The 22,636-nt window shown below is 50.4% G+C and overlaps 1 protein-coding gene across 1 annotated transcript in view; it reads left to right on the top strand.

Moving 5' to 3' along the window:
- The window catches only part of NUDCD2 (NudC domain containing 2), an 87,498-nt gene that overhangs the window by 7,405 nt on the left and 57,457 nt on the right, over positions 1–22,636 (top strand). The window lies entirely within an intron of this gene.

The raw sequence follows: 22,636 nt of genomic DNA, 5'->3' as shown, positions 1-22,636 counted from the left end.
AGGAAATATTTGAACCTTGGCACCAAAGAACTTTGCATTCATATATCTGAAATATAATCGAAAAATATTGTTCCTATCTGGTTCAAGAGCAAAAGTTACCAGGAGAGTTGTTCTTTCTGTTACTACCTCTAAAGAGCTTTCCAGAAATTCAGTTAGATTTAAATTAGGTTAAGGTTCCAAAGTCAGAGATCTAATTTCAGATATATATTGAGCTCTAACAATGGGTGGAAAACCATCCATCGGAACTCCTAGTACCTCTCCAAAATATTTTTTCAACATATCCATAGCAGGAATCAAAGGTGATTTTGGAAAATTAAGAAATCTTAAATTATTTTTCCTCCCTTGATTATCTAGATATTCCAGCTTCCTAGCCAGAATATCTCTCTCCTTAGTCACTGAGCCTGCAAAGCTTTGTAATTTTTTAAGCTCTCCTAATAATTCAGTTTTCCCCTCTTGTTCTTGAATCCTCCCAGATAAAGATAACTGAGTTTGTTTCAATTCAGATACTTCTCCTTTAATACCTGGAGAAGGGAAGAATTCAGTCCCTGAATGGCGTCCCACAGGGCATCCAAAATTACCACAGCTGGTTTTCTGTTACCCCCGCTTGCCTTAACAGTTACTTCCAGTTTGGAAGGAGATATGGGCTTAGTTAGCCCTGTTGTCATCGCTTCTGGGGTCAAGGTGGTGGAAGGTCCTCCTCCAGCTGCCGGAGAAAACAGTTCCATATCGGGCGATTTATGACGCTGTTCCTCTTCTGACACCAATCTGTTTCCAGGTCGTGGGGGGGGGGGGGGCTGTGATCAAAGGCGGGCTTAACGAAGCCGCGTCTACGCTGCGATCCGATTGCACCAACTCGGATCCAATTGAAGCGGGCGTCTGTATTCCCAGCGTCTGAACGCCGAACTTCTCCAAGGTCATCTGCCGAAGAGCGGGGATCTTTCCAGGGTTAGGGGGAGGACTGAACCCTGGTCTTTCCTTTCCTTTTCCCGATAAGAATCTGGGGAAAGGCGCTACTTGTTCTGACGATCTCGTAGAGAGTCGGGAGCTCAGGTATGCACTCCCTCTCAAGACACCATGCCCCGTCTTCCGGACATTCTTCATTTTCTTCGGGGGGGGGGGGGGGGTGAATCACATATGCCCACCTCGGCAAGCAGTCATACTTGCCTGGAGTCTTAACCTCTTGTGGGCTTTGCAGAGGCCTCCTTTTGAGCCTCTGAATCGACTCTCCTTTAAGGACCTTACCCTGAAGTCAATCCTCCTGGTGGCAATTGCCTCGGCTCTGCGGGTGCTGTTATATCGGGATCCTTTTCTCCACTTTACAGAAGTGGGAGGGTGTATTCGAACAGTTCCATCCTTTCTGCCTAAGATTGTGTACTAGTTTCACCTGAATCAGCCGTTGTTTCTCCCAGCCTTCTGCAGGGAGGATTATCCGGAGGACTACTGGGCCCTGCAATGTTTGGATGTGTGGTGTATTCTGCTGTGCTACTTGGAGCTTATGAATGATTTTTGTCATTTGGACCATCTGTTTGTGCTGTTTGCAGGATGGAAAAAAGGGGGGCAGGCTTCTAAGGCCAGGTTTCCCAGTAGTTGCGGGAAGCCATTGCTTCAGTGTATGTCTTGGCAGGGAAGTCACCTCCGACACATTTGAGAGCATATTCCACAAGGGAGCAGTCCACTTCCTCCGCCGAGTCGCAATATCAAAGAAATTTGCCGTTCAGCTACGTGGTCCTCAGCCCACACTTTTTCGAAGCATTAGAGGCTGCACATGGCAGCATGCGGAGATGCCACTTTTGAGGCTTTGGTTTTATTAGCCAGAGTTTTTGGGTCCCACCCTACTTGAAGGATTGCTTTGGTACATCCCACAAATCTCTGTACTGATCTTTTTGGATGCTGTGGAAGGAAAAATTCGTTCTTACCTGATAATTTTCTTTCCCTGAGGACAAGCAGACTCCAATATTCTCTTAAATGGGTAGACGCCGTTCCGCCACATTTGAAAATGAGCTGGTGAAGGATCCCCCTTTTATTCTTAATGTTTTTCGCATGTGAATGATTTGGGGATCTTGTGAGATGTGTGTTATGATTGGGGTCAGAACCCCTCTCAAACTTACCTCTTTCCTGGGGGTCAGCTTCTTAGCTGGCTTCTGTTTCTTTTCTCTGTCTTTTCTGAGCTGGCTCTGTCTCTCTGTGCTGGCAGCTTCCAGCAGCATGGCTCTAATTGTTTCACTATACTGCACCTGTGTGTGTGGACTGAGTTAGCTCTACCTCTCTTTGGGTGTACTGGCTTCAAGTGCTTCACGGTGCTGCATTGGTGTGGGTTGGGCCTCTCTGGGTTTCAGTGTGCTCTCTGGGCCAGTGTGCTGTTGCCTGGGTCTAGGGAGTGTGACATCATCAGGGAGGGCCTTGATAAGGAAGTGGTGTTGTTTCCTTCGGAGCCTTTGCAACAGTGGTGTTTGCTTTAGGTAGGGTGGTGCAGTGTGCACTTCTGACTTTGTGTCTAGTTTCCCTGCTTGCTTTTGCTAAGGTCCCGGTTAGTGTTAGTGCAGTGTGCACTGGTGACTGTGTGTTTAGCTTTCCTGCTTTCCCCTTATGGTTCCCCTGCTTTTCCCTCTTGGTTTTGGAAGCATTGCTATGTGTAGGGCTTTGGAAGCTCTGTTGCTAATAGAAGTACTTCAGGGTTTGGTGTTGTTAGGAACACTGCAGAGTTTGCTGTTAGAAGTACTTCTGGTGTTTGCGCTATTGGGAGCATTGCAGTCTTTGCTGTTGGTGTTTGGTGATTTAGAATCACTTTTGGCTTATGTGTTAGCTTCCCTGCTTTTTCCTTGTGGCTCCCTTGTCTTCCCTTTTAGTGCTAGGAGCTCTTCTGGTTGCTTGCCAGAGTAGTGGTTAGGAAACTCCTTGTTAGTTTTGTTTCTAGCTTGCTAGAGCAGTGCTTAGGTAGCTTGTTAGTTTTGTGTTTAGCTTGTTAGTGTAGAGCTCTGCTTGTAGCTTGGTGCTTAGTAGCACCTGTGTTAGCTTTGTGTTTAGTTCCCTGCTCTGTTAGTTTAGGGCTTAGGAAGTCCCTTTCTTGAGCAGGGCTTAGGAGCTCCTGTTTAGTATAGGGCTTAGGAAGTCCTTTTGTCAGTTTACTGTTAGGAACACTCCTGCTGGTTTAGGGCTTGGGAGCACGTAGATCAGTTTAGGTTTAGGAGTACTTCTGTTTCCAGTCCTGGTCCCTGTGTCATCCGGTATCCAGTAAGTCCTGCCGGCTACTCGAACCCAGGAGCTCAACTCCTGGGGGGCTTAGTAGCTAAGTGCAGGTGAAGCTGTGTGGACCAGTCCGGTGTGTTCCAGTCCTGTGTCCTCCAGTCCGGGGGATTCCAGTCCATGTGTTCCGGCTCGCTGGGCAGTGCCTGCAGTCCCTGCCGGTGCCGATGTGCTTGCCCAGCGTTGGTTGGTGGGTTTTGCCTGCTGCTGTCGCTCCTCGTCAGCAGCCCAAGGGCTCACGTTTGCTCCAGAGCCCGGCCCCGCGGGTTCTGAACCTGAGAACCTGACAATGTGTTGGCACAGTTTGCAGTTAGGTATATTGTAGGGGCATGTAATATACAAATCCAGAGCACTGCATCACCAGTTCTTTTGAAAGGCTTGACATCATTGGAGTATAAGTTTGATGTGCTGGGAAACAGTTCTCGTTATCTGTGATTAGTAAGGCTGTACATTTAATGCGCTAATAATTTGATTAACACGTTAACAGCAGGGCTCCCTTCCCCACCCACAAGCATCCAGCATTAAAAAAAAAAAAAACTGGGACTCGCCAGAACTGCAGGGACCAACTGCTGGGTCGGCCCTGCTAGGAAAAGGCAGCTGCTGGCGGACATGTGGAGGGAGGAAGAGGGGTCGTGGACCCGTGACTCGGAAGTGACTGCAGAGGCACAGACCCATGGCACTTCGGGACTGTTGCAACTTGCAAAACAAGAGAGGCTCTGGCAGCAGCATTGGGGCACAGAAGAGGTGGCCCGCATTCTCTCACTGCTCCACTGCCTCTACCTGCTCCTCTCATTCCTCTAACCTTGCCTTTATTCTGAAGGCAGGCTGCTTCTCTCAACCGCCCAAGCCTCTCTCTGTAGCGTCAACAACAAAAAAAATACATAAAAAAATCTTTCCCTTCCTGCCTAGCTCTGATAATAGAGAGGATAGGTTTTTCTAACTGCTTCTTGTCCTACACACTGCTAACTCTTGCTTTAGCAGAACCTGGCTCAAACACACACAGGAACAGAACTTGGCAGAAACGGAGCTCAAGAGCCAGGAAGCAAACATTGCAGGCAAAGGATTAAGCAGACTAAGGGAAGACAAACAAATAAGCAATATGCTTACCAGCACCCACAGCTGGATAGCAGTGAAGTAATCAGGTATGATGCTGGCTTCTATAGAGTCAGAATAAACAGACAAGAACCACACACACAGGAAACAGAACAGGGAATACAGAAACAGAGCTTGGCAAAACACAGAGGTTGGCTTAAACACAGAGCTTAACTATAGTAAGAGTCAAAAGCAGGGCTAGACTAAAAGCAGGAGCCAAGGGTAGAATCAAACATACAGACACCAAGGGCAGGGTGTGGCTCTACAGCCAGGCTTTCAGGAAACAAGATTCAAAAGCAAACTCACAGAAACAAAGGAAAGCATTGAAACACAAGACTTAGAGAAACACAGCACAGACCTTCAGGAACAAAGCCAAGCATGGATATGATCTAAACAGGTAGCACAAGATTAAGAGACCTCTTGCAAAGGCAATGTAGGAAAGCTCCCTGAGTCCTTATAAAGGAATAGGCTGATTTTATTTATTTATTACATTTGTACCCCGCTCTTTCCCAGATACAGCAGGTCCAGTGCGGCTTAAATAGTAAAAGAAAGCATCTTACATGGTAAAGATACAGTAAAAACAAGGAAATGTAGGAACAGTATTATAAATTGTGATGATCATAACTACTTACATTATGAAAGGCATTACAAAGGACGTGAAAAGAACGTAATGAACTAGAATAGGGAAGGTAGACAAGGATATAATAGGTGAAGATGTCACAAGTAGGAAAAGAAGCAGAAGCAGGGAGACCAATGCGAGGCTTGGCTTCAGGGACACCAAAGCGATGCTTGGCTAACAGTAAGAACAACAGGAAATAAAGCAGAAGCAGGGAGACCAAAGTGAGGGCTTGGCTTACAGGATGAACAACATAGGAATGAAACAGACTGGAGAAGTCACAAAGCTAGATACAGAGAAACTGTAGGTCTGAACATAAGGGCACGACCGTAACCGTGACAGTACCTCCCCCGCAAGGCTCCTGTGGACCCCACTGGAGATCTGGGCTTCCACAGGTAACTATGATGGGAAAACCCTGGTCTGGTGCACTGACCGCAGGACTGGAGTGTGAAGGCAAGATTGAAGCTGGAGGGGAAAAAAACTGCACTGGAACTGGAAGCATGAGCTGTACTGTATGCTGAAGGTAAGATAAAACCTGAAGCTTGAGCTGGAAATTGGTGCTAAGCTCCAACCGGAACTGGAGCTGATAGACTGGAGTGAATGAAAACAGTAGGCAGCAAACGTCCATGGATTGTTCCTGAGGCCCAATTGGACTCAAAAAGGGGTCCTAAACCACATCCCAATGGTCTGGTTCTTCAGGCAAGGTACAGAACTTCACAATTCCCTGACACTGGAACTGGCACCAGGTCTGGAAGCAAAGGATGTACTTGAAACTGAAGTTGTACTGAAAACTGGAGCTGTGTTGAAACTGGAACCAGGACTGGAACTTGTGACTGGATCAAAAATAGTAGGAATGGATCCTCAGAAGCTTAGCGGAAATTGGGTGGCAGCACCGGTGGTTGGGGAGGTGGAGCTAGTGGTTAGGAGGCGGGGCTAGTGCTGGGCAGACTTCTACGTCTGTGCCCTGAAAATGGTAGATACAAATAAAGGTCAGGTATACATATAAAGTAGCGCATCTGAGTTTATCTTATTGGGCAGACTGGATGGACCGTACAGGTCTTTCCATATCATCAGGCAGATCAATCCATAGACTGGTGGGTTGTGTCCATCTACCAGCAGGTGGAGATAGAGAGCAATCCTTTTGCCTCCCTGTATGTGGTCATGTGCTACCGGAAACTCCTCAGTATGTTCTCTATCTCAGCAGGTGTGTGGTCACACAGCAGCAGCTCTGGCTAGGTCTCCAAGCCTATTTGTTTAGGTTTTGTTGAGTACCTGGGGTTTGAGGGCTCTTCGTGAGCAAGTGAAACCTGGTGGTTCCAGGTCCCTCCTTTTCTCCCCCCTCCTGCTGGCTCCGTTAAAAAAAAAAAAACGAAAGTGATTTGAAGCAGAACAGCTTTCTGGCAGCTGATCACTGGGACACCGATTCGTTGCAGCTCGGGGCAAGAAGTAGGTAAATTTAACCTTTCCTAGCGGGTAGGGGTTTCTCCGAGGACAAGCAGGCTGCTTGTTCTCACGACTGGGTGACGTCCGCGGCAGCCCCCACCAACCGGAAAAAAGCTTCGCGGGACGGTCGGCACGCAGGGCACGCCCACCGCGCATGCGCGGCCGTCTTCCCGCCCGTGTGCGACCGCTCCCGCCAGTTCCTTTTTTTCCGCGCCTGGAGAGAGTCGTGCTTTGCCGCTCTCTCTACTTCAGCCGCCGGATTCTTGCGATCGCGTATACGCGGATCGCGCTTCGTTAATTTAATTATTTTCCTTTTATTATTTTTCTTTTAAAAACAAAAAAAAAAAAAGAAAAGACTGCGCGTGTGGAGCACGCGCTCCCCTTTTCCCTCGCTTCCAGCGGGGACGCCTCATTGCGGCCTAGTGGCCGCTCGGTCGGCTAGTTTTTTCGTGGTGTGATTTTAGCCACCATTGCCGACTTTGACTTCGCCGACGCGATTTTTCCGTCGATGTCCTCGAAGGTCCCGAGTGGATTTAAAAAGTGTGGTCGCTGCGGCCGGCCGATCTCGCAGACCGACACCCACGCTTGGTGCCTCCAGTGCCTCGGGCCGGAGCACAATCTCAAGTCGTGCGCGCTGTGTCTCGGTCTCCGGAAACGGACTCAGGTTGCGAGGCAAGTTCTGCGGGACCGTCTTTTTGGAACTTGCGCCGGCCCCTCGACGTCGACCTCGACGGCATCGGTATCGAAGGCCGGATCTTCGGTACCGGTATCGATGCCCGAGACATCGGCACCGATGGCAGCGACCCCAGGAGAACAGGTCCCGTCGGCCCGCCGGTCCGCCGGTGAGAGTGGGGTTGAGAGGCCGAGTGGGCTGTCGGCCCCGGTCACTCCCTCAGCTCGTGAGCCACGGGACCGAACCCTGTCGGACCGGTACCTCGAGACCGAGGGGGATCGCCTCCTCCTCCTCCATGCCCTCCGGCGCCGGTGACGTGCACCGAAAAAGGACAAGAAGCGCCGTCACCGGGAGCCCTCGGTGCACCCTGAAGGGGAGTCGACGCCGAAGCGTCATCGCAGAGAGGAGAGATCTCCGTCGGTGGTGGAGTACCGACGCGTCGGGGTTCCGGCACCTCGGTGCCGTCTCCTGGCCCCCAGCAGCTTCTGGCACCGACACCCTTACCCGGCCCACCGCCTTTCCCGGCAGCGGGCCTGGACGAGTGCCTCAGAGCCATCCTTCCGGGGATCCTGGAAGGGCTGATGCGCCAGGCTGTGCCGGCGTCGGGGGGTGCTTGCGCCCCCGGCGCCGATGACTGTGGCGCCGGCGAGCTCTAGCCCGGCGCAGGGGCTGTCGACAACCCGCCGCCGCTTGCGGTGCCGGTCTCGACCGCCACGCAGGTGGAGTCCCCGTCGACGTCAATGGAGGGAGCTCCGTCCCCGCCGGCGCGGGAGTCCACCGCCTCGACGACACCGAGGCCTCGGTGCCTCGACGTCGAGCCGGGCCCGGTACCGGACTCAGCTACATGAGCTAATGTCCGATACCGAGGATGAGGACTCGTGGGGGGAAGAGGAAGACCCGAGATATTTCTCCTCAGAGGAGTCTACGGGCCTTCCCTCGGACCCCACGCCGTCACCGGAGAGGAAGCTCTCACCTCCTGAGAGTCTCTCCTTTGCCTCCTTTGTGCGGGATATGTCTATAAGCATTCCCTTTCCCGTGGTCTCTGTGGAAGAGCCGAGGGCCGAGATGCTCGAGGTCCTCGACTATCCATCACCACCTAGAGAGTCCTCCACGGTACCGCTGCACAATGTCCTGAAGGAGACGCTGCTTCGGAACTGGGTGCGACCACTAACTAACCCCACCATTCCCAAGAAAGCAGAGTCCCAGTACAGGATCCACTCTGACCCAGAGCTCATGCGGCCCCAGTTGCCCCATGACTCAGCGGTCGTGGATTCTGCTCTCAAGAGGGCACGGAGTTCGAGGGATACCGCCTCGGCGCCCCCGGGGCGGGAGTCTCGCACTCTGGACTCATTTGGGAGGAAGGCCTACCAATCCTCCATGCTCGTGACCCGCATCCAATCTTACCTGCTCTATATGAGCATCCACATGCGGACCAATGTGCAACAGCTGGCGGACCTGGTCGATAAGCTCCCGCCGGAGCAGTCCAGGCCTTATCAGGAGGTGGTCAGGCAGCTGAAGGCGTGCAGAAAGTTCCTGTCCAGGGGGATTTTTGACACCTGTGACGTGGCATCTCGTGCTGCGGCCCAAGGTATAGTGATGCGCAGGCTCTCATGGCTGCGTGCCTCCGACCTGGACAACCGCACCCAGCAGAGACTGGCTGACGTCCCTTGCCGGGGGGATAATATTTTTGGCGAGAAGGTCGAGCAGATGGTTGACCAACTGCATCAGCGGGAAACCGCTCTCGACAAGCTCTCCCACCGGGCGCCTTCAGCACCCGCCCCCGCGGGCGGGCGTTTTTCCCGGGCTCGGCAGGCTGCACCCTATTCTTTTGCGAAGCGTAGGTACAACCAGCCGGCCCGAAGGCCTCGTCAGGCACAGGGACAGCCCCAGCGCGCTCGTTCCCGTCAACAGCGTGCGCCTAAGCAGCCCCCTGCGCCTCCACAGCAAAAGCCGGGGACGGGCTTTTGACTGGATCCATGGAACATAGCCGCCCTACAAGTGTCCGTACCGGACGACCTGCCGGTCGGAGGGAGGTTAAAATTTTTTCACCAAAGGTGGCCTCTCATAACCTCCGACCAGTGGGTTCTCCAAATAGTGCGGTACGGATACGCCCTGAATTTGGCCTCCCTGCCTCCAAATTGTCCTCCGGGAGCTCAGTCTTTCAGCTCCCATCACAAGCAGGTACTTGCAGAGGAACTCTCCGCCCTTCTCAGCGCCAATGCGGTCGAGCCCGTACCACCCGGGCAGGAAGGGCAGGGATTCTATTCCAGGTACTTCCTTGTGGAAAAGAAAACAGGGGGGATGCGTCCCATCCTAGACCTGAGAGGCCTGAACAAATTCCTGGTCAAAGAAAAGTTCAGGATGCTTTCCTTGGGCACCCTTCTGCCAATGATTCAGAAAACGATTGGCTATGTTCCCTGGATTTAAAGGACGCATACACTCACATCCCGATACTGCCAGCTCACAGTATCTCAGATTCCGCCTGGGCGCACGGCACTTTCAGTATTGTGTGCTGCCCTTTGGGCTCGCCTCTGCCCCACGAGTGTTTACAAAGTGCCTCGTGGTGGTAGCGGCCTACCTACGCAAGCTGGGAGTGCACGTGTTCCCGTATCTCGACGATTGGCTGGTCAAGAACACCTCGGAGGCAGGAGCCCTCCGGTCCATGCAGTGCACTATTCAACTTCTGGAGCTGCTGGGGTTTGTGATAAATTACCCAAAGTCCCATCTCCAGCCAACTCAGTCTCTGGAATTCATAGGAGCGCTGCTGAATTCCCAGATGGCTCAGGCCTACCTTCCCGAAGCGAGGGCCACCAATCTCTTGGCCCTGGCTTCGCAGACCAGAGCGTCTCAGCAGATCACAGCTCGGCAGATGTTGAGACTTCTGGGTCATATGGCCTCCACAGTTCATGTGACTCCCATGGCTCGTCTTCATATGAGATCTGCTCAATGGACCCTAGCTTCCCAGTGGTTCCAAGCCACCGGGAATCTAGAGGATGTCATCCGCCTCTCCACCAGTTGCCGCACTTCACTGCTCTGGTGGACCATACGGACCAATTTGACCCTGGGACGTCCATTCCAAATTCCGCAGCCCACGAAAGTGCTGACGACGGATGCATCTCGCCTGGGGTGGGGAGCCCATGTCGATGGGCTTCACACCCAGGGTCTGTGGTCCCTCCAGGAAAAGGATCTGCAGATCAACCTCCTGGAGCTCCGAGCGATCTGGAACGCACTGAAGGCTTTCAGAGATCGGCTGTCCTGCCAAATTATCCAAATTCGGACAGACAATCAGGTTGCAATGTATTACGTCAACAAGCAGGGGGGCACCGGATCTCGCCCCCTGTGTCAGGAAGCCGTCGGTATGTGGCGTTGGGCGTGTCGGTTCAGCATGCTTCTCCAAGCCACGTACCTGGCAGGCGTAAACAACAGTCTGGCCGACAGACTGAGCAGAGTCATGCAACCGCACGAGTGGTCCGCTCCATTCCAGAGTGGTACGCAAGATCTTCCGAGCGTGGGGCACCCCCTCGGTGGATCTTTTCGCCTCTCAGACCAACCACAAGCTGCCTCTGTTCTGTTCCAGACTTCAGGCACACGGCAGGCTAGCGTCGGATGCCTTTCTCCTTCATTGGGGGACCGGCCTCCTGTATGCTTATCCTCCCATACCTTTGGTGGGGAAGACCTTACTGAAGCTCAAGCAAGACCGCGGCACCATGATTCTGATAGCGCCCTTTTGGCCCCGTCAGATCTGGTTCCCTCTTCTTCTGGAGTTGTCCTCAGAAGAACCGTGGAGATTGGAGTGTTTTCCGACTCTCATTTCGCAGAACGACGGAGCGTTGCTGCACCCCAACCTTCAATCCCTGGCTCTCACGGCCTGGATGTTGAGGGCGTAGACTTCGCTGCGTTGGGTCTGTCGGAGGGTGTCTCCCGGGTCTTGCTTGCCTCTAGGAAGGATTCCACTAAAAAGAGTTACTTTTTCAAGTGGAGGAGGTTTGTCGTTTGGTGTGAGAGCAAGGCCCTAGAACCTCGTTCTTGCCCTGCACAGAACCTGCTTGAATACCTTCTGCACTTATCAGAGTCTGGCCTCAAGACCAACTCAGTAAGGAATCACCTTAGTGCGATTAGTGCTTACCATTATCGTGTGGAAGGTAAAGCCATCTCTGGAGAGCCTTTAGTCGTTCGATTCATGAGAGGCTTGCTTTTGTCAAAGCCCCCTATCAAGCCTCCTACTGTGTCATGGGATCTCAACGTCGTCCTCACCCAGCTGATGAAACCTCCTTTTGAGCCACTGAATACCTGCCATCTGAAGTACTTGACCTGGAAGGTCATTTTCTTGGTGGCAGTTACTTCAGCTCGTAGGGTCAGTGAGCTTCAAGCCCTAGTAGCTCATGCTCCATATACTAAATTTCATCACAACAGGGTAGTGCTCCGCACCCACCCAAAGTTCCTGCCGAAGGTGGTGTCGGAGTTCCATCTTAACCAGTCAATTGTCTTGCCAACATTCTTCCCCAGGCCGCATACCCGCCCTGCTGAACGTCAGTTGCACACATTGGACTGCAAGAGAGCATTGGCCTTCTATCTGGAGCGGACACAGCCCAACAGACAGTCCGCCCAATTGTTTATTTCTTTCGACCCTAACAGGCTAGGGGTCGCTGTCGGGAAACGCACCATCTCCAATTGGCTAGCAGATTGCATTTCCTTCACTTACGCCCAGGCTGGGCTGACTCTTGAGGGTCATGTCACGGCTCATAGTGTCAGAGCCATGGCAGCGTCGGTGGCCCACTTGAAGTCAGCCACTATTGAAGAGATCTGCAAGGCTGCGACGTGGTCATCTGTCCACACATTCACATCTCATTACTGCCTCCAGCAGGATACCCGACGCGACAGTCGGTTCGGGCAGTCGGTGCTGCAGAATCTGTTTGGGGTGTAAATCCAACTCCACCCTCCAGGACCCGAATTTATTCTGGTCAGGCTGCACTCTCAGTTAGTTGTTCTTCGTAGGTCAATTTCTGTTGTACCCTCGCCGTTGCGAGCTTCAATTGACCTGGGTTCTTGTTTTGAGTGAGCCTGAGAGCTAGGGATACCCCAGTCGTGAGAACAAGCAGCCTGCTTGTCCTCGGAGAAAGGGTATGATACATACCTGTAGCAGTTGTTCTCCGAGGACAGCAGGCTGATTGTTCTCACCTACCCTCCCTCCTCCCCTTTGGAGTTGTGTGTTTCATCTTTTGCTAGTTATTCAACTGGCGGGAGCGGTCGCACACGGGCGGGAAGACGGCCGCGCATGCGCGGTGGGCGTGCCCTGCGTGCCGACCGTCCCGCGAAGCTTTTTTCCGGTTGGTGGGGGCTGCCGCGGACGTCACCCAGTCGTGAGAACAATCAGCCTGCTGTCCTCGGAGAACAACTGCTACAGGTATGTATCATACCCTTTCCCGAACGTTCTCCACGTGGCTAATGGTGTCGGATAGCAAGGGCGTGAAAAAGCGCTCCCCGGACCGCCCCTTTTTGGGGCGCTTTTCAGGTGTTTGGCGAGTTGGCCGGTTTTTCCCGCCTTAGCCGCCCATCCCCCCATATCTGCCCTTCCGGTGTTGGCCGGCCACGCTGCTCGGACGGCTACTTCTTTGGCCGTCCTTGAGGTGGGAGACAGTAATAAGATGGCCGCCCTTGACTTGGGCGGCGGTAAGAAGTTGGCAAAATTGAAGCGCCATTCTTCCCGTGCGGCTCCTTCGCGGAGCGACGCGATGGGCGCCATTTTGGATGCGCAGTGCGTCTCTCTCCCACTCCTTGGAGCGGAGGTGGAGAGTACCTCTAGGGCCATGGCCCAGGCTGCAGAGGTGCACAGACGGGGGGGGGGGGGGGGGGTTCTCCCCTGAGTTTGTTTTGCTGCTGCATCAGGTTTTTCTGCTGCAAGACGCTGCTCCTGCTCCCCTGTCAGACAAGGGGGATGAGGCTTCCCTGATCAAACGCCCTCGGGTGGCTCTTCAGGCCTTAGAGGATTCTGTCTCCTTGGATGTAGATGAGGGCAGCATCTCTGAGTTTTCCCAAAGGTCCTTAGGGGATTCTTTGGAGGAGGCTGATCCTCGCTCTGATGGAGCTGATGACCCCTCTGCAGCACGGCTTTTTCGCTCAGAGGATTTGCCCAACCTGTTGTTGCAGGCCATGAGCATTTTAAACATTTCCTCTCCGGAGGAAGGCCCTCTCTCAGCCTCGGCAGGCTCAGCTATTATGCTGGGGACAAAGCACCCGCCCAGAACCTTCCACGTTCATGAAGCCATGCAGACTTTAATTTCGGTTCAATAGGATTCTCCTGAAGCGAGCCTTAAGATAGCCAGGGCCATGTCCCGTCTGTACCCTCTGCCTGAGGGGGAACGGGAGGCCTTTCTCTGGCCTACAGTAGACTCTCTAATCACTGCAGTGACAAAGAAGACGGCCCTGCCGGTGGAAGTTGGCACTGTCCTGAAGGATGCTCAGGACAGGAGATTGGAGGCGGGCTTGAGGTGGCCTTTGAGGCGGCCGCCCTGAGTTTGCAGGCCTCGGTTTGCGGCTCTTATGTGGCCAGGGCATGCTTGACCGTTTTGCAGCAGTCCTCCCCCTCGGATCCTTCCTTGAGGGGGGATTGGCCGGCCCTGGAGTCGGGCTTGGCAGACTTGCTGTATGATGTCTTGAGAGCCTCAGCTAAAGGTATGGCTCAGACAGTCTCTGCCCATCAGTGGCTATGGCTTAAGCATTGGTCTGCTGACCATGCCTCAAAATCTCGCCTAGCCAAGTTGCCTTTTAAGGGCAAGCTGCTCTTTGGGGACGAGCTGGACAAGATCGTGACGGAGCTCGGCAGTTCTAAAGGCAAGAGGTTGCCGAAGGTCAGGGCGCGGACTGGCAGTGCTCGCCCTGGTTCCTCCAAGGGCCGTTTTCTGGAAGCCCGTCGGTATCGCCCGGGCAAGTCGGGCTCCTCTTCCTCCTCCTCCTTCAAGCGGAACTTCTCCCCAAAGCCGCATTCCTTTCGCAGAGACCGCTGCCCCGGAGGTTCGTCCTCCGGCCCTCCCCCAGGGTCTCGTACCAAATGATGGGGCCCTGGTCCATGGCCCAGAGCAGATAGGAAGACGGCTGTCCTCATTTCTGGGCGAGTGGACCAGGGTAACTTCAGACGCTTGGGTTCTGGAAGTCATCAGAGTTGGAGTTCTGCCGGCCCCTGAGAGACGGGTTTGTGAACTCTCCTTGCAAGTCTCCTTGCAAAGCAGCGGCAGTGCAGCAGACTCTAGACAACCTGATCCGCCTTGGCACGGTGGTCCCAGTGCCAGAAGATCAACTTGGCAAGGGACGCTATTCAATTTACTTTGTGGTGCCAAAGAAAGAAGGGTCTTCTCAGCCTATTCTCGACCTCAAGGGAGTCAATCAGGCCTTGAGAATACGGCATTTCAGAATGGAGACTCTCCGCTCCGTGATAGCGGCGGTACAAAAGGGAGAATTCCTGGCATCTTTGGACATCAAGGAGGCTTACTTGCACATTCCCATCTGGCCACCTCATCAGCGCTTTCTGCGCTTTGCAGTACTGGGCCGACACTTCCAGTTCAGAGCCCTCCCATAATGGGTTGGCTACGGCTCCGCGGACCTTCTACAAAGTGATGGTGATCATTGTGGCTTATCTCCGCAAGGGAGGAGTACAAGTCCATCCCTATCTGAACGACTGGCTGATTCGAGCCCCCTCCGCTGTGGAGTGTGGGAGAGCTACAGACAGGATCGTTGCTCTTCTGAGCTCCCTGGGATGGATCATCAACTGGGAGAAAAGTCAGTTGCGCCCGACACCCAAGTGTGCAGAGTGTTCCTGCCAGACAACCGGAGCCTCAAGCTTCGGGCCCAGGTCAACCGGTTCCTAGACTCCTCTTCTCTTTATTTATTTTATTTATTTATTTACATCAATTTATATACCGTATCTTATTGCTACTGCAAGACAGAACGGTTTACAATTTATAAAAAAAAAAAAAAAAAAAAGCAGTACAATAAGTACAAATTGGACAAACATTAGAACTCCAATCATTACAGGAAAGCACAGCAAATTAAATACATAATATAATCTACACAGACAGATAATACAGTTTTGACTTAGTATATATTACAGATGCCCATTTATAACCTTTCTTCCATTATTCTAAATTCTGATCTACATACTCGATAAAGTAGAAGGTTTTCAAAAGTTTCCGAAAATGAAAGTAAGATTTCTCAAGTCTGATCTCTTTTGGAAGGCCATTCCAAAGAGAGGGAGACAGATAGAAAAAAGCCGAATTCCGTGTAGATTCCCATCTAGCCCTAGCAAGAGGAGGAATCACTAACCTGTTATCTGTCAGGGATCTAAGGGTTCGTGTGGCAGTGTAAGGAATAGTTAGATTTGACAGATAGTCAGGATTTAGTGTATAAAAGGCCTTATGGGTCAAGACTAAGGCTTTAAACTTAACTCTTGCTTCAACTGGAAGCCAATGCAGTTGATGCAGCAAAGGTGTTACTCTGTCATCCCTCCGGGCCCTACAAATCATACGTGCTGCAGTATTCTGTATTCTTTGTAATCGCTTCAAGCTAGCTTGGGTGATCCCTGAATATATGATATTACAGTAGTCTAAGCGTGAGGTAATATAAGCAGATGTCAACGTTTTAAGGGAATCCTTACTAATTGAATTCCTAACTGACCGAAGTCTCCTAAGATGGAAAAAAGATTTTTTCACTACATCAGATATTTGTTCCTCGAAAGTCAGAGCAGAATCAATTATAACCCCAAGGTATCTAAAAGATTTAACTGTAGGGATATTCTTGCCAAATAGCATAGGTACCACTGCTGGACATGTGCCCTGTCCTACTATCCAAGATGTTATAGTCTTATCTGGATTTAATACTAATTGATATGTTGTGAGCCAGTCTGCCACTTTATCCAGACAAATTTGTAGTGGTGTAAGATCCATATTAGATGGTTTAACATAATGTATAAGAAGGAAATCGTCCGCATAAGAATAAAAACTAATACCCATTGTTTGAATGAGAAGTGCCAAGGGACTGACATATAGATTAAACAGTAATGGGGACAGGACCGATCCCTGTGGAACCCCACATGGTAAGTTGTATTCTGTAGAGGACGATTGCTGCTGAACTACTTTAAATGACCGTTCGGTAAGAAAAGATATAAACCATTTCATAATTGTCCCTGAAATGCCAATCTCACCTAGTCTATCAAGAAGTAGTTTATGATTAATTAAATCAAAAGCTGCAGATAGATCCAGTGAAACAACCAAGGCAATATAGCCATGTTCTAGTTTTGCATGAATCTCACTTAACATTGAAGTCAGGATAGTCTCTGTGCTATGGCCTTTCCTAAAGCCCGATTGTCTAGGATGTAGCAAATTTTTAGAATCTACATAAGTTTGCAATTGTCTAAACACTATTGTCTCTATCACTTTGGATAGGAACGGAAGATTAGAAACTGGTCTATAATTGTTGGGTGTTATAGGATCTAATGAGGGCTTCTTCAGAATAGGCTTTACTAGCGCCTCTTTTAGAGTAGCAGGGACTATCCCTTCAGAAAGACTCCGTACGATGATTAAATACATAAACTGTTGGATTTCTAGCGTGTGGTTTTTCAACCATGCTGATGGTATGGGATCCAAGGAACTGTAAGTGGGTGAAAGACCTGCAACTAAAGTATGCAGTGATTCCACAGATGGGAGTTCAAAGTCTTGCCAGGGTACAGTTAATTGTGAATTTGAGGAGTTGTCAATATGACTGATCCCTGATACCCTTGAGAATTGGGCTCTTAGATTCTCAATTTTTGTACTGAAAAACTTTGCCAGAATCTCGGAATCAAGAGCAGGAGATTCTCTGTTTTCACTAGTCGTAGTTGTCAAGCATTTCATAATGTGGAATAACTTTTTCTGTGAACTAGCAGCTTCCTTTATTTCTTTGGAGAAGTAGGTAGTTTTAGCAGCTTTTAGTTGTGTTAAATAATATTTTTGGCACTGCTTACATTTCTGTTTAAATTCTATAGTTCTATGCTTCCGCCATTGGCGTTCAGCTCTACGTATCTGTTGTTTACATAATTTTAATCCTGGATGGTACCATGGTTGAAACCGTTTTGTACCTTTAGTAATTATTCTTTCTGGTGCAATATCTTCAAGAGCTACAGATAGAACTTGATTCCATGTTCCAATTTGATCCTCTATAGGAAGTGTATCAAAATTCAATGGGAATTTATCCGCTAGAGAAGGTAAAGATGACGTGTCAATTTTTTGTAGACTCCTTGTTTTAATATAAGTAGAATTGGGACTATGGGCTTGGGACTATGTGCAGCTGCTGGGTTCCATGACGGCCACGATGGAAGTGGTGCCCTGGGCCAGGGCCCATATGAGACCACTACAGCACTCTCTTCTGCGGCGGCGGACTCCGGATTCGGAGGATTACGCTGTGCGCCTTCCCTTGGTTCCAGCGGTGCGCAAGGCGCTGAGTTGGTGGCTGAGGCCAGATAAGCTGTCCGCAGGAATGCCTCTTACGACCCCGGAGTGGGTTGTCGTCACGACGGATGCCTGCTTGACAGGCTGGGGAGCCCACTGCCTGGGAAGGACAGCGCAGGGGCTATGGTCCCCTGCGGAGGCGAAGTGGTCCATCAGCCTCTTGGAATGCCGAGCCTTTCGGTTGGCGCTTCTAGAGTTTCTTCAGGTACTGGTGCTGAGGCCAGTTCGGGTCCTGTCAGACAATGCCACGGCTGTGGCTTATGTCAATCGCCAGTGAGGTACCAGGAACGCCCCCCCCCCCCCCCCAAGCCAGGGAGGCCATGAAGCTATGCCTTTGGGCGGAAGCGAATCTGGAACAGCTGTCGGTGGCTCACATCGCGGGGGTCATGAATGTCAAGGCAGACTTTCTCAGTCACCATACCTTGGATCCCAGAGAGTGGTAGCTGTCCAGGCGTTCTTGGACATCACGAAGCGCTGGGGCAAGCCGAGCTTGGACCTGATGGCATCCTCAACCAATTGTCAAGTGCAGAGGTTCTTCAGCAGAGGACGGGACCCTCGATCTCTGGGAGTCGATGCTCTTCTCCAGCAGTGGCCGGTACGGGAGCTTCTCTATGTGTTCCCACCCTGGCTGATGATGGGCAGAGTTCTAGGCCGGGTGGTGAAGCACCCAGGCCGGGTGGTCCTGGTGGATCCAGATTGGCCCAGACGCCCTTGGTATGCGGACCTAATCAGGCTTTCAGTGGACAGACCTCTGCGGCTGCCAGCGGAGTGGGGACTGTTGCATCAGGGTCCCGTGGTGATGGAGGATCCCTCCCCCTTTGGACTTACGGCCTGGCTCTTGAGCGGAAGCAGCTGAGGAAGAAGGGCTTCTCAGACAAGGTCATTGCCACTATGCTGCGAGCAAGGAAGCGCTCTACTTCCACTACTTACGCCAGGGTATGGTGTACCTTTGCATCGTGGAGCGAGGCAGGCTCTCAATCGCCCTTCACTGCTCCAATTACTACAGTGTTGGTGTTCCTGCAAGAAGGTCTGGAAAAAGGCCTGTCGCTCAGTTCGCTTAAAGTCCAGGTAGCGGCTCTAGCTTGTTTCAGGAGTTGTCTGAAGGGTGCTTCCCTGGCTTTACAGCCAGACGTGGTGCGCTTTCTTAGAGGTAATCACCTGCGCCCTCCTCTGCACTCAGTAGTGCCTAGTGGAATCTCAATCTGGTGCTACGGGCCTTGCAGAAGCCGCCCTTTGAGCCCTTGTCGAGGGCATCGCTGAAGGACCTGATGTTGAAAGCGGTCTTTTTGGTGGCTATCACTTCAGCCATAAGAGTGTCTGAGCTCCATGCGCTCTCGTGTAGAGAGCCGTTCCTGCGGTTCACTGAGGCAGGAGTGTTGATTTGCCCAGTACCTTCCTTCTTGCCCAAGGTGGTTTCTCGCTTCCATGTGAATCAGCAGCTTTGTCTACCCTCCTTTCGTAGGGAGGATTACCCAGAGGAGTACCCTGCTCTCAAATGTCTGGATGTTAGTTAAGTCATCCTCAGATACTTGGAAGTGACCAACTATTTCCAGACCTAGGATCACCTGTTCGTGCTGTTCGCAGGCCCTCGTAGGGGTCTGCAGGCATCTAAGCCTACGGTGGCACGTTGGGTCAAGGAGACGATTGCGGCAGCTTATGTGGCCGCAGGGAAGATTCCGCCTATTCAGCTGAAGTCTCACTCTACTAGAGAGCAGGCGGCCTCGATGGCAGAGTCCAGGTCTGTCTCCTTGGAAGAGATTTGTAGAGCGGCAACTTGGGCGTCGGCTCATACCTTCTCACGACATTACCGCTTGGATGTGGCGGAGGCCCAGTTTGGAGCTTCAGTGTTGCGCTCAGGGATTTCCGTGTCCCGCCCTGGGTGAGTACTGCTTCGGTACATCCCACCAGTCTATGGATTGATCTGCCTGATGATATGGAAGGTAAAATTATGTATCATACCTGATAATTTTCTTTCCATTAATCATAGCAGATCAATCCATAGCCCCTCCCAGATGTCTGTTTTGTTTGTGTTCTGGTTCTATTTCAGGTTCAAGTGTAGTCTTCAGTTCCTGTTCAGGAGGACTTCGAGTTCAAGTTCTTCCAATTGAATTTTTCCTTGAGTTGGGACGATTTTGTGTTACAGTGAGCTGCTGCTTCCTCTCCCCCCGTTTCGAGGGTTTTTGGATTGATTTCTAAATTATGCCGGCACTCCCTCCCGCTTCGTGCCGCAGTAGGGTAGCTTTGTATCCCTCCCGCTTCGGCGGTGTTAGGGTAAGCCAGCTCCTCCCGCGGTTGCGGTAGCAGGATAAGCCAGTTTCCCCCGCATCAGCGGGTGTGGTTCTCCCCCCCCCCCCCCCCTGCTTCGGCGGTGGTGGGCTGGGCAGAGTGTCCCTTTGTGGGTGTAATTCTCTTAAGTGCTGAGTCCTGCGGATGGAGCTTTGATATCGACCATACTGAGGAGTTTCCGGCAGCACATGACCACATATAGGGAGGCAAAAGGATTGCTCTCTATCTCCACCTGCTGGAAGATGGACACAACCCACCAGTCTATGGAGAGAGGCTTGGGCGGATGAGAGAAGCAGCCTGCCTTCAGCATTAAATGCAAGGTCAGAGGAATGAGAGGAGCAAGTAGAGATAGTGTGAGAGATATGCAGATCGGGTGGGAAGGATTGCAGGAAGGGATAGATGTGGGACTGTGGGGGGGGGGAGTATGCTTGAGAGGGCTAGATATGGAATGCGAGGGAGGGGGTGTGCTTCAGAGGTATAAATGCGGACAGCGGGGTGGGGGGTGCTTCAGAGGGATAGATGCCACTAGATATAGGGGATGGAAAAAAAATAAAGAAGTGAGATGGTACCCTTGGGATGGAGGGAAAGGAAGAGATGGTACTCATGGAGGGGAGAGGAGAAATGGTGACCATGAGATGGAGGGGAGAGAGAAGGGAGGAGATGGTACTCATGGAAGGGAGGGGAGGAGATGGGATAACATGGTGTCCATGGAGGGAAGCGATGGAAACTAGATAGATTTGAAGAGAGAGAAAAATGGAAGAAAGTTGAATGTGAAAGATAAATATAGAGCAGGAAGTGAAGGAAGAGACCCCCCCCCCCCTCCCGAAAATGATGAAAAGACAGTAGGTACGGATAGTGCTGGACGAATTTTCAGCAAAAAAGACTGAACTATGACGTTAATAATGAGCTGAACTATTTTTCTCCACTTTAAATTGAAAAAAGAATGGATAACACACTCTATATTAATTGAGTTAGCGTGTTTATGATTGTTAGTTTAGTTCAGCTCATTATTAACGGAATAGACAGTAGGTCCATGAAAGAGTTCAAAGCACAGGGAAGCAGAGACAGTGAACAAGATAATTCGTAAGAGAAAAATCACCAGACAACAACGGTGAGAGAAATTATTTTATTTCAGCTTAGTAACTGAAATATGTCCGTTTTGAGAATTTACATCTGCTGTCTATGTATTACACTATACAGGAGGAAATGCGAGGGGGAGCTTATGTGATTAATCTTGATTAATGTTTTTAGTCTTGCGATTATTATGTGATAAAACATTTTGATTGATGTACAGCCCTAGTGATTAGTGGTTCTTCATAGTAAACTTATTTTTTTATAAACTTATTTAATAAGTATTGTTGTGGGGAGATCCAAGATGGCGCTGATGAACAGACGTGCGTCGTGAGAGCTCCCGTACCTCTGATCTTTTTTTTGGTAGTGCGGCGCGTCCCCTGTGAAATGGGTAAAAGAAAGGGTAAAATCGGTACCCCTGCCTCCTCGGGACCGATTGGGAACCCCACCTCGCGCCAATCAACTTTGGAAGCGTACGGGATCCGGGCGCCGGTTACCCCAATATCTACTTCAACCGCGCAGACATCCGCACACAGCAGTTGCGAGGGAGTGACGCTTAGTTCCCCCTCACAAGGCCTAACCCCTCCGCAACCCGGAAGCAGTGCTGTTCTAAGTAGCGACCGTCTGAAGACGTCCGAAGTGGGCTTAATTTCTTCAGCACTCGGAGGAGGCTTGCTCACTGAATCTTTCTCTGGAGAGACATCAATCGAGGGATTGAGATCTACCTCGACGCCGTTGCTGCCCAGAGAAGGTATTTCCGGGGGAATTTGTGGAGTGGTAAAACCGGCCCCAGTCACAATTGACATGCTCTGGAATGTCATACAGAGACTTGACTCAACCTTAATAAAAATTTCAGAGTCCCTTCAAGGAGAGACTCAGGAACTTAGAAATAACTTTCAACAATTAACTACTAAAGTAGAGGAAAACACAGATAGTTTAAAAAAGTTGGAAACTGAAATAGTCTCTTCAAAAGAAACCACGACTACACTAATTAAGGAAAGAAATGTATTTGCTAGAAAATATGAGTTTCTTGAGAATCAACTTCGGAAGAACAATTTACGACTACTAAACTTTCCTGTTACAACATTTATTTCTCCAATAGAGATGTTAAAGAAATATCTAGCACAAATTTTGGGTTTTACAACTGATAATTTTCCACCAGTGACAAAAGCTTACTATGTCAAAGGAAAAACTGTGAATGAACAATTACCCAATGCAGCTGTAGAATCTTTAAATGTAACAGAACTTTTAGAAACTTCGGTGATAACAGATAGAGCTACTTTAATAGTATCGTTTGCTTTTGAACTAGATAAAATCAATGTTCAAAGGATATATTTTCAACGAATGAAAGAAGATTTCATGGGGGGACAGATTAAAATTTTTCCTGATTTATCATGGGATACTCAGTTAAGAAGGAAAAAACTTTTGGCCTTCAGGGCAAGAGTTTTAGCCCTAGGGGGATCTTTTTTTATTAAGTTCCCATGTAAATGTTTAATTTCCTATGAGTCTAACAATTTTCTTTTTACCGACCCCATGAAACTTCAAGAGTTTATTATTGCTAAAGAAAGTTTGAGGAATATCTCTGGGGCAGTTAACCAGAATAACTCTGCTGTTTGATTGTATATTTGGTATAACCTCTGTTCATAATTTTTAGATAAATGATGTTTAAATATAATTTCTGACTCTTGGATCCTACTCCTAAGTGGTTTTTGTAAATGTGAATACTTCCTGTATGCT

Source organism: Microcaecilia unicolor, chromosome 8 (genome assembly GCF_901765095.1).
Source record: "Microcaecilia unicolor chromosome 8, aMicUni1.1, whole genome shotgun sequence".
NCBI lineage: Eukaryota > Metazoa > Chordata > Amphibia > Gymnophiona > Siphonopidae > Microcaecilia > Microcaecilia unicolor.
The sequence above is the reverse complement of the archived record's forward strand: the minus strand, read 5'-3'. Positions and strand labels throughout refer to the sequence as shown.